The sequence below is a fragment of the Dendrobates tinctorius genome, unplaced genomic scaffold, assembly GCF_039654945.1.
Source record: "Dendrobates tinctorius isolate UK_male_01 unplaced genomic scaffold, ASM3965494v1 ptg000015l, whole genome shotgun sequence".
Taxonomy (NCBI): Eukaryota; Metazoa; Chordata; class Amphibia; order Anura; family Dendrobatidae; genus Dendrobates; species Dendrobates tinctorius.
In genome coordinates, this window is record NW_027361683.1 from 54,197,092 (window position 1) to 54,212,187 (window position 15,096).

The window sequence follows — 15,096 nt, forward strand, 5'->3', positions numbered from 1 at the left end:
TGCGGCAGATGCGGAAAACTGCTGGATCTGCCGCGAATGGCAAAAATCGCTGATGTGAAAGTAGCCTCAGTCACTGCCGACAGTGTCTGCATTAGTTATACTCACCAATGGGGGAGGCAGCACGAAAAGTGACTAGGGCAGCATAAACTCTAAATACGGCCCTTTTGCCAACAACTACTTCATATTTGACGCATAACCCTTCTTGGTCTCTGACCAGACTCCCTGGACTACACAATCTCTCAGATGTACTCCCTATCCATTAGAGCTTGCGTCTGTCGTTATTATATCCTTGATCTGATATAACCAAAGGACTCCTTGTGACAGTTTCCCTATCTCTAACCACCATGTGATGGAATCGATAGTCACCTGGGAGAGTGTTATCTTCCCCTCCAAACAGCCCGAGTCTTTTTTCGCCCTTTAGAATGTCCTGTTATAAATGCCTGGAGTGCATCTGGGCCCATTGGACTGCTGGAATACAGAAAGTCATTGTCCGTAGTAGTGACATTGCCCTTCTTAGAGTCATAAAAGGTTTTGTCACTAAACAATCACTGACCTCAGGGAGACCAGTCAAAGAAAACACTGCGGCAGCCGGCAAAGGCGCTCAATCACAGTGAAATCCTAGGTGCAATGCTCCCTGGGAAATACAAATATGCAAATAAAGTCCGTGGAGCCTCATTTAAGAGTTTCAAACATGGGACTAGCCAGATCTTCCTCGAGGGAAGTACTCAGCCAAGGGGTGGCTCCTTTCGGAAACCACCATCACCACCATATTAAGTGGCCCTTTAACCCCTTTCTGCCATCCGACGTACTATCCCATCCACGGTACCCGGGCCCGTATGACCGGGGACGGGATAGTACGTCGGCGCGATCAGCGGCGCCCACGTGGTGAGCGCCGCTGATCGCGGCCGGGTGTCAGCTGATTATCACAGCTGACACCCGGCACAATGTGTCAGGGGCGGTCACGGACCGCCCCCGACACGTTAACCCCTTGCACACCGCGATCAAACACGATCGCGGTGTACCGGGGGTTAAAGGGAAGCATCGGCAGGGAGGGGGCTCCCTCCGTGCTTCCCTGAGCCCCCCACGGCAGCGCAATGTGCAGCGCTGCTGCGGGGGACTCCCTTCCTCCAGGCCCCCGAATCCAAGATGGCGACGGGGGCCTTCGGAGGCCTGCGGAAGCTGGCTTCCTCAGTGCCTGCAAAGCGCAGGCATGAGGAAGCCTTCTGCACTGCCTGTGTCAGATCGCTGATCTGTCACAGTGATCTGTGATGTGACAGATCAGCGATCTGTCACAGGACAGTGATGTCCCACCTGGGACTATTTAATAAAGTAAAAAAAAAAATAAAAAAAAGTGTAAAAATAATTAAAAAAAAAAAAAAAAAATCGCCAAATAAATTAGAAAAAAAAAAAAAAATATTCCCCCAATAAATCCATTTTTTGGAAATAATAAAAAAAAAAAACAATAAAAGTACACATATTAGGTATCGCCGCGTCCGTAACGACCCGCCCTATAAAACTGTCCCATTAGTTAACCCCTTTAGCGAACCCCTTAAAAAATAAAAAACAAAGCAAAAAATAATGATTTATTATCATACCGCCAAACAAAAAGTGTAATAATGCACGATCAAAAAGACGCATATAAATATCCATGGTACCGCTGAAAACGTCATCTTGTCCCGCAAAAAACGAGCCACCACACAGCATCATCAGCGAAAAAATAAAAAAGTTATAGCTCGCTGAATAAAGCGATGCAAAAATAATTATTTTTTATATAAAATAGTTTTCATTGCATAAAACCGACAAAAACAAAAAAAAACACCTAAATGAGGTATCGCTGTAACCGTACTGACGCGAAGAATAAAACCGCTTTATCAATTTTACCGCACGCGGAACGGTGTAAACGCACCCCCCCCAAAAGAAATTCATGAAACGCTGGTTTTTGTTCATTCTGCGCCCCAAAAATCGGAATAAAAAGCGATCAAAAAATTTCACGTGCCCGAAAATGGTACCAATAAAAACGTCAACTCGTCCCGCAAAAAATAAGACCTCACATGACTCGGTGGGTCAAAATACGGAAAAATTATAGCTCTCAATATGTGGCGATGCAAAAACTATTTTTACAATAAAAAGCGTCTTTTAGCGTGCGACAGCCGCCAAACATAAAAACCGCCATAAATAGTAAATCAAACCCCCCGTTATCACCCCCTTAGTTAGGGAAAAATAATAAAATAAAAAAAATGTATTTATTTCCATTTTTCCATTAGGGTTAGGGCTAGGGTTAGGGTTAGGGCTAGGGCTAGGGCTAGGGCTAGGGTTAGGGTTAGGGTTAGGGTTAGGGTTAGGGTTAGGGTTAGGGCTAGGGTTAGGGTTAGGGCTAGGGTTAGGGCTAGGGTTAGGGCTAGGGTTAGGGCTAGGGTTAGGGCTAGGGTTAGGGTTAGGAGCGTGTTGGGGTTCGGGTTGGAGTTAGAATTGGGGGTTTCCACTGTTTGGGCACATCAGGGGCTCTCCAAATGCAACATGGCGTCTGATCTCAATTCCAGCCAATTCTGAGTTGAAAAAGTCAAATGGTGCTCCTTCCCTTCCAAGCTCTGCTATGCGCCCAAACAGTGTTTTACCCCCACATGTAGGGTATCAGCCTACTCAGGACAAATTGCAAAACAATTTTTGGGGTCCAATTTCTCCTGTTACCCTTAGGAAAATAAAAAATTGGGGGCAAAAATATTTTTGTGGAAAAAAATGATTTTTTTATTTTCACGTCCGAGTGTTATAAACTTCTGTGAAGCACTTGGGGGTTCAAAGTGCTCACCACACATCTAGATAAGTTCCGTGGGGGGTCTAGTGTCCAAAATGGGGTCACTTGTGGGGAGTTTCAATAGTTTAGGTACATCAGGGGCTCTCCAAACGCACATGACACCCGCAGACCATTCCATCAAAGTCTGCATTCCAAAACGTCACTGCTTCCCTTCCGAGCCCCGACGTGTGTCCATACAGTAGTTTTCTCCCACATATGGGGTGTCAGCGTACTCAGGACAAATTGGACAACAACTTTTGGGGTCCAATTTCTCCTGTTACCCTTAGGAAAATGAAAAAATTGGGGACTAATTGATCATGTTTGTGGAAAAAATACGATTTTTTTATTTTCATGCCCTGGCATTATAAACTTCTGTGAAGCCCTTGGGGGTTCAAAGTGCTCACCTCACATCTAGATACGTTCCTTAGTGGGTCTAGTTTTCAAAATGGGGTCATTTGTGGGGGGTTTCCACTGTTTAGGTACATTAGGGGCTCTCCAAAGGCAACATGACACCCGCAGACCATTCCATCAAAGTCTGCATTCCAAAACGTCACTACTTCCCTTCCGAGCCCCGACGTGTGCCCATACAGTAGTTTTCTCCCACATATGGGGTATCAGCATACTCAGGACAAATTGGACAACAACTTTTGGGGTCCAATTTCTCCTGGCACCCTTGGGAAAATAAAAAAATGGTGACTAAAAGATCATGTTTGTGGAAAAAATACGAATTTTTTATTTTCACGCCCGGGCGTTGTAAACTTCTGTGAAGCACTGGGGGGGTCAAAGTGCTCACCACACATCTAGATAAGTTCCTTAGGGGGTCTAGTTTCCAAAATGGTGTCATTTGTGGGGGGTTTCCACTGTTTTGGTACATCAGGAGTTTTCCAAACGCGACATGGTGTCCGATCTCAATTCCAGCCCAAAAAGTCAAATGGCGCTGCTTCCCTTCCGAGCTCTGCCATGCGCCCAAATAGTGGTTTACCCCCACATGTGGGGTATCAGCGTACTCAGGACAAATTGCACAATAACTTTTAGGGTCCTGTTACCCTTGGAAAAATAAGAATTGAGGGTGAAAAGATCATTTTTGTGGAAAAAATATGATTTTTTAATTGTATGGCTTTATGTTATAAACTTCTGTGAAGCCCATGGAGATTCAAAGTTCTCACCACACATCTAGATAAGTTCCTTAGGGGGTCTAGTTTCCAAAATGGTGTCATTTGTTGGGGGTTTCCACTGTTTTGGTACATCAGGGGTTTTCCAAACGCGACATCGTGTCCGATCTCAATTCCAGCCAAAAACGTCAAATGGTGCTGCTTCCCTTCCGAGCTCTGCCATGCGCCCAAATAGTGGTTTACCCCCACATGTGGGGTATCAGCGTACTCAGGACAAATTGCACAATAACTTTTAGGGTCCTGTTACCCTTGGGAAAATAAAAATTGGGGTGAAAAGATGATTTTTGTGGAAAAAATATGATTTTTTAATTGTACCGCTGTACGTTATAAACTTCTGTAAAGCCCTTGTGGGTTCAAAGTTCTCACCACATATCTAGATAAGTTCCTTGGGGGGTCTAGTTTCCAAAATGGGGTCACTTGTAGGGGGTTTCCACTGTTTAGGTACATCAGGGACTCTCCAAACGTGACATGGCGTCCAATCTGAATTCCAGCCAATTTTGCAATGAAAAAGTCAAACGGCGCTCCTTCCATTCTGAGCTCTGCCATGCGCCGAAACAGTCGTTCCCCCCCACATATCAGGTATCTGCGTACTCAGGACAAATTGCACAATAACTTTTGCAGTTCAATTTCTCCTGTTACCCTTGGTAAAATAAAAAAAATTGAACCTGAAGTATTTTTTTTATGAAAAAAAGTTAGATGTTCATTTTTTTTTTTAAATAGTCAAAAAAATTCCTGTGACGCACCTAAACGGTTAATAAACTTTTTGAATGTGGTTTTGAGTACCTTAAGGGGTGCAGTTTTTAGAATGGTGTCACTTTTGGGTATTTTCTATCATATAGACCCCTCAAAGTGGCTTCAAATGTGATGTGGTCCTAAAAATAAAATGGTGTTGTAAAAAGGAGAAATCGCTGGTCAACTTTTAACCCTTATAACTTCCTAACAAAAAAAAATTTTGGTTCCAAAATTGTGCTGATGTAAAGTAAACATGTGGGAAATGTTAGTTATCAAGTTTTTTGTGTGCCGTATCTCTGTGATTTAAGGGCATAAAAATTCAAAGTTGGAAAATTGCGAAATTTTCAAAATTTTCGCCAAATTTCCGTTTTTCTCACAAATAAACGCAAGTTATTTGAATGAAATTTTACCACTAACATGAAGTACAATATGTCACGAGAAAACAATTTCAGAATCACCGGGATCCATGGAAGCGTTCCAGAGTTATGACCTCATAAAGGTACAGTGGTCAGAATTGTAAAAATTGGCCCGGTCATGAACGTGCAAACCACCCTTGGGGGAGAAGGGGTTAAGTCAATATCCAGCTCTTTACGAGTTTGCAGATATGACAAGGGAAATACCAAGGCCAGGTATCCATCCACAGACAGCTGTTTCGGGGTGTTGCCCCTCATCAGTGTGAGGTAGGATTCTGGCTAGGTGGGAGCAATGCCTAGTAGACCAACATCACGAAACAATCACTGACCTCAGGGAGACCAGTCAAAGAAAACACTGCGGCAGCCGGCAAAGGCGCTAATCACAGTGAAATCCTAGGTGCAATGCTCCCTGGGAAATACGAATATGCAAATAAAGTCCGTGGAGTCTCATTTAAGAGTCTCAAACACGGGACTAGCCAAATCTTCCTCCAGGGAAGGACCCAGCTAAGGGGTGGCTCCTTTCGGAAACCACCATAACCACTATATTAAGTGGCCCTTTAAGTCAATATCCAGCTCTTTACGAGTTTACAGATATGACAAGGGAAATACCAAGGCCAGGTATCCATCCACAGACAGCTGTTTCGGGGTGTTGCCCCTCATCATTGTGGAGTAGGATTCTGGCTAGGTGGGAGCAATGCCTAGTAGACCAACATCACAAAACAATCACTGACCTCAGGGAGACCAGTCAAAAAAACACTGCAGCTGCCGGCAGAGGCGCTCAATCACAGTGAAATCCTAGGTGCAATGCTCTCTGGGAAATACGAATATGCAAATAAAGTCCGTGGAGCCTCATTTAAGAGTCTCAAACACGGGACTAGCCAGATCTTCCTCAAGGGAAGGACCCAGCCAAGGGGTAGCTCCTTTCAGAAACCACCATTACCACCATATTAAGTGGCCCTTAAAGTCAATATCGAGCTCTTTACGAGTTTACAGATATGACAAGGGAAATACCAAGGCCAGGTTTCCATCCACAGACAGCTGTTTTGGGGTGTTGCCCCTCATCAGTGTGGAGTAGGATTCTGGCTAGGTGGGAGCCATGCCTAGTAGATCAACATCACGAATCAATCACTGACATCAGGGAGACCAGTCAAAGAAAACACTGCGGCAGCCGGCAAAGGCGCTCAATCACAGTGAAATCCTAGGTGCAATGCTCCCTGGGAAATACAAATATGCAAATAAAGTCTGTGGAGCCTCATTTAAGAGTCTCAAACACGGGACTAGCCAGATCTTCCTCCAGGGAAGGACCCAGCCTTGCATAAAAGGTTTTGTGACTCCTTCTCAGACTAAAGAAAAAAACTAACTCGTGATGTAAATGGGAACCAGAATAATGGGAATGTGTATGTAAAACACTAAAATAAAAACAAAAATATAAACAAAAATGTGTGTAATAAAATAAGCCTTTATTGTAAATTTTTGGCCAGACAACAACAACGGCAATAGAAAAATGTATGTAAGAACATATAATAAAAATGGCAAGAAGACCGCACAATGAATTAATTATCAAGTATCTATACTTATAATTAATTATTATAAAGCACATATAAGCACATATAATAATCCCCATGTGGAACAGCAAAAAACATAAAATGAGTGCAATAAATGGTGAGGTGATGAAAATTATATATATATGTAAAAAATAAATAAAAATAATGTAATTAACAAAAATGTGGAAATCACTAGTGAAAACAAGGTATATGTGTATATATAAACCAATGTAGGTGAATAATACGAACAACTACTGTGAAAAAAATTGTGTATATATATATATATATATATATATATATATATATACACACATACACTAAAGACCAAAAACACTCAAAATGGTGAAAAATAAGGCAAAAACAATTTTTTGCAAAAAATAAATGCTGAACTCACACAAAAAATGCTGGGAAGAATATAATAAAAACAGTAATAATAGCGCTGTATAGAATTGGATGGCTGTATATGAAGATACATAAAATAGAAAAAATTTAAAAAAATAATACAAAAGTGATGATGCAGCACTTGTAAGATTAGTAATAAATGTGCACCAAATAATAGCTATATAAGGGGCCACTGAAAAATGCCATACAAAGCGCTATGTGGTAGAAATGGGCCAGAGCCAAGAACCAGACAGCACACACGCTGAACAATGCTGCACAAATTACATGGGCCACAATGAACACAGACCTAATATATATAAATGGATAATGAAGCGCTTGTGCAACAAAATGCTGGCCCAAATTGAGCAGCACAATACAGCGCGATGTACTGCCTGGAAGGCAAATAACCAGACAATGGTGGGAGCGGTATGTCAATAGAACGCGCCCCAATAAAACGCCTGTACAATAAAGTACTGGCCTGAATGTACAGCACAATACATCACGATGTATTACCTGAGAGGCAAATAGTGGTGGAAGCGGTATGCCAAAAGAACGCGCCCCGACGTGCGTTTCGGAAAAACTCCTTCGTCAGCATTTTTTGTGTGAGTTCAGCATTTATTTTTTGCAAAAAATTGTTTTTGCCTTATTTTTCACCATTTTGAGTGTTTTTGGTCTTTAGTATATATATACAATTTTTTTCACAGTAGTTTTTCGTATTATTCACCTACATTGGTTTATATATACACATATACCTTGTTTTCACTAGTGATTTCCACATTTTTGTTAATTACATTATTTTTATTTATTTTATATATATATATATATATATATATATATATATAATTTTCATCACCTCACCATTTATTGCACTCATTTTATGTTTTTTGCTGTTCCACATGGGGATTATTATATATGCTTTATCTGAATAATTCCTGCTATATAGTGGTGATACTATTATAAGTATAGATACTTGATAATTAATTCATTGTGCGGTCTTCTTGCCATTTTTATTATATGTTCTTACATACATTTTTCTATTGCCGTTGTTGTTGTCTGGCCAAAAATTTACAATAAAGGCTTATTTTATTACACACATTTTTGTTTATATTTTTGTTTTTATTTTAGTGTTTTACATACACATTCCCATTATTCTGGTTCTCCCATTTACATCACGAGTTAGTTTTTTTCTTATGTATACCGGATGGTCTGCCATCCACTTTTGAAAGAGACACATCGCTTATTTATTAATTTATATTTTGCAGTATAATATATATTTATTACACATTGCTGTTGTTTCTTTTTTGTTCCTTCTCAGACTAAGGCTATAACCTTGTTCTTCTTTTCTTCTGGCAGTAGACAGGTCTGTTCCCTTGAGTTCAGAATAAGCCCTTAGAAAGATTGAACCCTCTGCGGTTCCAGTTTTGATTTTTCTAGGTTTCGAAGCCATCACAGACCTGACTCTTTTTAGTTGACCACTGCAGAGCTCTATTGACCTGTCAACCACTAGAAAATCGGTCAAGTATGGGATTATTAGTGTATTCTGCTCCAAGAGCAGCTTTTGGATCGCCCTCACCCAGGGTGGCGGGGTACTCGGTACCGGGCCCGTTGATCTCAATGGGAGTTGTCACGGTAGCTGCGACCCGGTCTGTGGCCCTGGGCGTCCATTGTAAAAGGGGGATGATTGCAAGTGCGTGTGAATGATGATTAAAGTTTATGATTGAATGATTTGTGACGCCACCTGTGGTGTTCGGCAATGAAGATGTTAAGCCGACGCTGCAGACAGATCCTCTGGGACAGATGGTGTGGTGCAGCAATGATGTTGTGGCCCTCCACAGGCAGGGCTGTAGTCCCAGGGCAGTGTAGATGAAGAGATAGTGAAGAGACGTAGATGTGCGGTGTTAGACACAGCGGTGTAGCAGTGCTGAGTGTGTTGGCGCAGGAATAAGCGGAGGACACCAGGGCATGTAGTTCCAAAGCTTTACTCACAGTCTGTTGTGCGTACAGGTGCCCGCATCCGTGCCCTGTCCTCCAGGGCAGGAGCTCAGCCAACCTCCAGGCAAGATGAAGCACTCTGTTCCAACACTCCGCCAACATATGCCTTTCCTGAACGTCTCCCTCCTTAGCGCTTGTAATGAAGTACTCACAGTACTGAGTTACATTGGAGTTCCTCCTTTCAGATGTTCCTAGAACTCTACTTGTATGGCAGACAGCTGTAGCCTGCTTCGGGGACTCCTTGCTACTAAGTCCCGGCTCACTCACGTTGCTGTTGTGCCCCCAAGTCTTGTGTGGGAATAAAGTGGTGACAACTTCTATTCCTCCAGTGTCTGCAACAGGACCATTAGTATCCATACAACCTCGGGGACCGGACCCCGGCCTTGCGCTTAGAACTTGAGGAAGGGATCTGCTCTAACCCTAGTCCTTAGTTCTCTTCTACTCCTTACGTTCCATACAAAACAATCTTTCTTATGGAGATTTAGGCTTTCTGAATATCTCTTTCCTGTGCCAGCAGACCCAGGTCACTGAGGTCTGCTGCAGCACTTCCTTCATCCATCCCTCTCTGGGGAGCTTCTCGCACCGACTGACCTAGTCAGACTGACCTCGAATCCTATCTTCTTCCCGCTCTTTGGTGCAGACTAAGCTCCACCCACCTCCCAGCACTCTTCGTGTTCCCAGCAGGGAGCCACCAAAGATGCTTTGCTACACTACTATGTTGTGTGGGATGCAGGTGTTGGAGTGTGGTCAGGAGTCTCCACCTTACCTGGATGGTGGGGCACCACACCTCAGGAGGAGGTGCAGCACCTCTGTGGTGACTGAACCCTCAGGGGCTCCACACTTCCAGTATAATCTTCGTGAATACCCACGAAGCCAGAGGCGTATCTAGTGGGAGGCAGCCGGGGCATGTGCCCCAGGCACAGCCTTCAGGGGGACACAGTCGGGCCGCCTAATGCGGTGTTCTAAAGTGTTTTTCCCCCCGGCAGCTGCATTTTGTCGCTCCCCAGACTGGGAGTTGGCAGTTCAGCTGACAGCCAGCTCAGGGAAGCTGCAGTGTGCCAGCTTCCAGTGATCAATTGTACTCACATCTTTCAGAAGTGAGTAGAATTGAAGCTCTGACCGCTGGGTCAAAGCGATGTCAGGAGCATGATCATGTCATGTGATCATGCTGCTGGCATCACTCCATTGGTGGTAAGCGCTCCAGTGGAGCTGAAGTCACTTAAGATTGAATGTAACGGGAGAGGGAGGTGTATTTACTGCAGCCTATAACCTGCAGTAACCACCGATCGACCAAACCGCTGCACGACCAGCTCTACCCTCGCCTACTGTATTATCACCCATCCCTTGAAGATTGTGAGCCCTCGCGGGCAGGGTCCTCTCTCCTCCTGTACCAGTTATGACTTGTATTGTTTAAGATTATTGTACTTGTTTTTATGTATACCCCCTCACATGTAAAGCGCCATGGAATAAATGGCGCTATAACAATAAATAATAATAATAATAATAATATTTACTGGATTGTGTGTGGGTATTTACTGTGTGTGTGGGAGAGTTAGTGTAACAGTGCTGGGGAAAATTTACTGTGTGAGGGTATTTTCTGTGTATAGGGGTGTTTACTATGTATGGGGTTATTTACTGTGTGTGGGAGGTATTTACTGTGTGGGAGATTTAGTGTACTGGGGCTGGGGGACATTTACTGTGTGTGTGGGTATTTACTGTGTGGGAAGGTGATTTACTATGTGAGGGGGTATTTACTGTGTGTGTGGGAGATTTAGTGTGTGGGGGTGAGATTTACTGTGTGGGAGTATTTACTGTGAGGGAGAGATTTAGTGTAATGGGCCTGAAGGAGATTTACTGTGCGTGGAAATGATTTAGTATAATGGGGGGATGATTTCAGGGCACAAATTTGGGGAGCAACAAAGGGACAGGTGCAGACACAATATGTGGAAAAGGAGAAATTTGAAGACACAATATGAGGAGCAAGGGGGGAGATGGGGGTATGTATGAGGAAATAGTATGAGGGGGTGGGTGCAGACACAGTATGGGAAGTCGAGGGAATGTATGAGGAGGCAGTATTGTGAGTGAGAATGTAAATGTGTGAGGAGACTATTGAGGTTAATAGAGCGAGGAGATAGTAAGGGGGAGAGAAGTGTGAGTGGTCACAGAATAAAGTCTGAGTAGTGGGGGGGTAGTATGAGGAAACAGTGTAAGGTCACAGTCAGGTAGGGATAGTAAGCCAAGGAGGGAGAGTGTGGTGAGGGGGCATAGTATAGACACTGGGCAGTAAAGAGGGGGACACAGTATAAAAGTCATGTACCGTAAGAGGGACAGTGTGTGGGACATATTTTGTGCAGGGAATATAGTGAGGGGCAATTATTTACTCTGGGGCTCAGTGTAAGGCAGATATATCTTTAAGGGCATCGTGTGGGAATGTGCTGCACAAGAGCGGAAAAGATGAAAGTCTGCAGAGACAAGCTGTGGATGAGAAAACTCATGGTGGCATCTGAACAAGATGAAGAAGAAAAAAAAGAGAAAGACTCCAGAGACAACGTTATCTATAAGGTATCTGGATAATTTTTTTTTTTGTGATACTGACTAATTATCATATTTTTATTTATGTTAGGAGCATTAAAGTTGTTGGATTCTCTTGTGCCAGCGATTTGCACACACAGAGGTGTATCTAGCCTTTCCTGCACCCGGGGCAAAGGGTTAGTTTGGCACCCCCCCCAATTTGAATCTTCAGTCTACTTGACCAAGCCAAGGTACATTCCTGTTTTTTCCACAATGCTTTATTTAACTAACTGTTATGTATGTATATATTACACACTATATACGTATATATGGCATTTTAACTAACCAATAACTTATACTATACTAAGCTAGTCAGTTAGTCAGTGGGTATGACTAAACCCTGCTGGTATACCAGAGAGGCTGTTGGTGGTATAAGAATTCCTATGTTTCACAATAGAACTGTCTAAAATTTAATTTTACGAGCTTTTTTGGCTGCAAAAGATTTTATAATGTCATCATAAGAAAGTTTTGAAGCCAACTCATGCTCTATGGAAATAATGCTTAACCCCTTACCTACAATTGACGTAATATTCCGTCCATGTGACCATGGACCTAATTACCATGGACGGAATATTACGTCACCATGATCAGCGGCGCCCACGTGGTGAGCGCCGCTGATCGTGGCCGGGTGTCAGCTAATTATCATAGCTGACACCCGGCACAATGTGTCAGGAGCGGTCACGGACCGCCCCCGACTCGTTAACCCCTTGCACACTGCGATCAAACGCGATCGCGGTGTACTGGGGGTTAAAGGGAAGCATCGGCAGGGAGGGGGCTCCCTCCGTGCTTCCCTGAGCCCCCCACAGCAGCGCAATGTGCAGCGCTGCTGCGGGGGGCTCCTTTCCTCCAGGCCCCCGAATCCAAGATGGCGATGGGGGCCTTCGGGGGCCTGAGGAAGCTGGCTTCCTCAATGCCTGCAAAGCGCAGGCATGAGGAAGTCTGCAGCAATGCCTGTGACAGATCGCTGATCTGTCACAGTGATCTGTGATGTAGGACAGTGATGTCCCACCTGGGACAAGGTAATAAAGTAAAAAAAAAAAAAGTGTTAAAAATAGTTAAAAAAAAAAAAAATATTCCCCAATAAATCCATTTTTTCAAAATAAAAAAAAACATAAACAATAAAAGTACACATATTTGGTATTGCCGCGTCCGTAATGACCTGCCCTATAAAACTCTCCCATTAGTTAACCCCTACAGCGAACCCCTTAAAAAATAAAAATAAAAAACGAAGCAAAAAATAATGATTTATTATCATACCACCGAACAAAAAGTGCAATAACGCGCGATCAAAAAGACGCATATAAATATCCATGGTACCGCTGAAAACGTCATCTTGTCCCGCAAAAAACGAGCCGCCATACAGCATCATCCGCAAAAAAATAAAAAAGTTATAGCTCGCAGAATAAAGCGATACAAAAATAATTATTTTTTTATATAAAATTGTTTTCATTGCAAAAAACCGACAAAACATAAAAAAACGACCTAAATGAGGTATCACTGTAAGCGTACTGACCCGAAGAATAAAACCGCTTTATCAATTTTACCGCACGCGGAACGGTGTAAACGCACCCCCCCAAAAGAAATTCATGAAATGCTGGTTTTTATTCATTCTGCGTCCCAAAAATCGGAATAAAAAGCGATCAAAAAATGTCACGTGCCCGAAAATGGTACCAATAAAAACGTCAACTCGTCCCGCAAAAAATAAGACCTCACATGACTCGGTGGGTCAAAATACGGAAAAATTATAGCTCTCAATATGTGGTGATGCAAAAACTATTTTTACAATAAAAAGCGTCTTTTAGCGTGCGACAGCCGCCAAACATAAAAACCGCCATAAATAGTAAATCAAACCCCCCGTTATCACCCCCTTAGTTAGGGAAAAATAATAAAACTAAAAGAAAATGTATTTATTTCCATTTTCCCGCTAGGGTTAGGGTTAGGGTAGGGTTAGGGTTAGGGCTAGGGTTAGGGTTAGGGCTAGGGTTAGGGTTAGGGCTAGGGTTAGGGTTAGGGCTAGGGTTAGGGTTAGGGCTAGGGTTAGGGCTAGGGTTAGGGTTAGGGGTGTGTTGAGGTTAGGGTTGGAGTTATAATTGGGGGGTTCCACTGTTTGGGCAAATTAGGTGCGCTCCAATGGCAACATGGCGTCTGATCTCAATTCCAGCCAATTCTGCGTTGAAAAAGTCAAATGGTGCTCCTTCCCTTCCAAGCTCTGCCATGCGCCCAAACAGTGTTTTACCCCCACATGTAGGGTATCAGCCTACTCAGGACAAATTACAAAACAACTTTTGGGGTCCAATTTCTCCTGTTACCCTTAGGAAAATAAAAAATTGGGGGCAAAAATATAATTTTGCGGAAAAAAAATGTTTTTTTTATTTTCACGCCCAGGCGTTATAAACTTCTGTAAAGCACTTGGGGGTTCAAAGTGCTCTCCACACATCTAGATAAGCTCCGTGGGGGGTCTAGTTTCCAAAATGGGGTCACTTGTGGGGAGTTTCAATAGTTTAGGTACATCAGGGGCTCTCCAAACGCACATGACACCCGCAGACCAATCCATCAAAGTCTGCATTCCAAAACGTCACTACTTCCCTTCCGAGCCCCGACGTGTGCCCATACAGTAGTTTTCTCCCACATATGAGGTATCAGCGTACTCAGGCCAAATTGGACAACAACTTTTGGGGTCCAATTTCTCCTGTTACCTTTGGGAAAATAAAAAAATTGGGGACTAAAAGATGATGTTTGTTGAAAAAATACGATATTTTTATTTTCACGCCCGGTCGTTATAAACTTCTGTGAAGCACTGGGGGGTTCAAAGTGCTCACCACACATCTAGATAAGTTCATTAGGGGGTCTAGTTTCCAAAATGGGGTCACTTGTGGGGAGTTTCCACTGTTTAGGTACATCAGGGGCTCTCCAAAAGCAACATGACACCCGCAGACCATGCCATCAAAGTCTGCATTCCAAAACGTCACTACTTCCCTTCCGAGCCCTGATGTGTGCCCATACAGTAGTTTTCTCCCACATATGAGGTATCAGCGTACTCAGGACAAATTGGACAACAACTTTTGGGGTCCAATTTCTCCTGTTACCCTTGGGAAAATAAAAAAATTGGGGACTAATTGATCATGTTTGTGGAAAAAATACGATTTTTTTATTTTCATGCCTGGGCATTATAAACTTCTGTGAAGCCCTTGGGGGTTCAAAGTGCTCACCACACATCTAGATAAGTTCCTCAAGGGGTCTAGTTTCCAAAATGGGATCATTTGTGGGTTTTTTTTACTGTTTAGGTACATTAGGGGCTCTCCAAAGGCAACATGACACCCACAGACCATTCCATCAAAGTCTGCATTCCAAAACGTCACTACTTCCCTTCCGAGCCCTGACGTGTGTCCATACAGTAGTTTTCTCCCACATATGGGGTGTCAGCGTACTCAGGACAAATTGGACAACAACTTTTGGGGTCCAATTTTTCCTGTTACCCTTGGGAAAATAAAAAAAATGAG